The sequence below is a fragment of the Mizuhopecten yessoensis genome, unplaced genomic scaffold, assembly GCF_002113885.1.
Source record: "Mizuhopecten yessoensis strain PY_sf001 unplaced genomic scaffold, ASM211388v2 scaffold3689, whole genome shotgun sequence".
Classification (NCBI taxonomy): Eukaryota; Metazoa; Mollusca; class Bivalvia; order Pectinida; family Pectinidae; genus Mizuhopecten; species Mizuhopecten yessoensis.
Window position 1 is genome coordinate 141390 of NW_018405170.1, and position 1759 is coordinate 143148.

General features: G+C 36.9%; 1 non-coding gene across 1 annotated transcript; it reads left to right on the top strand.

Annotated features, from left to right (window-relative positions):
- Positions 1-1413: 1413 nt before the first annotated feature.
- On the top strand, positions 1414-1486 carry Trnav-aac. Its single transcript has one exon. It is a non-coding gene; the product is annotated as a tRNA-Val (tRNA).
- The last annotated feature ends 273 nt before the right edge of the window (positions 1487-1759 follow it).

Consider the following 1759-nt stretch of genomic DNA (forward strand, 5'->3'; position numbering starts at 1 on the left):
AAAAAAAAAAATATATTTGACAACTGTTTGTGAGTGTATAATAATTCAATGATGTGTTTGGTGTCCGTCTTTTACTACAATTCATCTGGTGTTCACACTTAAGATAATGACCTTAGTTAAATACATGGAAATTCCAACTATGTACCGTTGTTTTGAAGGCTCTTGTACAATTTAGAAATGCATTGTAGTGAAAGTTATGTAAATAGAGGAAGAAAATGATAACGACACTTCTAGATGTATTTGTTAAACAAAGTCCTCCCAAAAACCCGGGACATGTTTTGTCTCCTATGATCTATAATGAAAGAGTGTTGGGTGTTGCCTGGTTGTCCCTCTACATAATATAGCATGGTGTTACCGCTGTTCGGTCTGATATGTTCGATGTGGTAGCGTTTTGTATACACGGAAGATAAATTATTTAACGTTGCATGTCTGAGAGAGGACATTTGATAAGACAAACACAACGCCCTTGATGAGCAAGTGTCGGAGATAACACGCATTTCTCTCATACTTAATAAATTAAAGTAGTGTAGAGATTATAATCAATTAGTCAGCCTCAGATCATCAAGGTGTTACGATCAATAGCGATTTGCCTTGGCCTTTATTCTATATCACCTTGCTTTGATTTTATTTTCTATGGCATGACATATAGAATAATTGACACTCTATTTGTATGTATGCATACCCTAACGACTATGTAGAAATGTCGCGTGGTACGTATACATTCCTGTTACTAGGTAGAACTGAAACTGTCACGTGCAGAAGAGTTATTAGCTAGGTCAGGAGAAGATCTTCGATGGTTGTTGAAAGGGAAGCAACTCTTACGTAAGTCTTAGTCAGTTAGTTTTCATAGTCTTTTATTCAACTAAACAACATTTTATGTAAAACACAAATACGAAATCCGAGTGGCGAGGAAGTGAGCCTATATGGGAGAGGGATTTGGTAGCTTGTTACCCCACCACTATGAAGTGAGCCTATTTGGGAGAGGAATTCGGCAACTTGTTACCCCACCACTATGAAGTGAGCCTATTTGGGAGAGGAATTCGGTAGTTCGGTAGTTAAGTGAAAAACAAATCATCATTATAAATACAATTATAAACTCAACATATCCGGTTTGGATGCGTTTACACGCTTCTAAAGTGAAACTCTCTGCAAATCTAAAAGAAATAGACTTTTTAACATGAGGATCTGGGGCAGAAAGGTTTTGCTATTTCTCAATTTATTGTTTTGTTCTAAGTGTTTCTTTATGCAGCTCATTCGACGGGTATTTTTCCGGCTTTGAATTTCCGCAAAAAAAGACATCGTGCATGTAAGAAAGACAATTTGATCTTGTCAGAAAAATAGCCAGTTTAACTGGTTTCGGCTATTTAGACTAATGAACAAGACTTCTGAAAATACGTATTTGCACATTATCAAGGTTCCGTGGTGTAGTGGTTATCACGTCTGCTTAACACGCAGAAGGTCACGAGTTCGAAACTCGTCGGAACCTCAATATTTTTTTATTTTTATTTTATATTTACATTTCTTACTTCATTTTTAGCTCGCATGTTCGGAGAATAGCGGCTAATGTATTCAACCCGGCGTCAGCGCCCCACCTCTTGCGGTTAAAGTTTTTGGGCAAGTGTTTTCCAGACAGTGTTGGATCATCACACTAAATACAGAGTTGTCTACTATAATGTTGAAGTATTTATATGGAGTGTTAGCAATGTGCTGGAACATATTTTCATATTTTAGGGGCCAAAATCAGCTTAATGTACTTGGT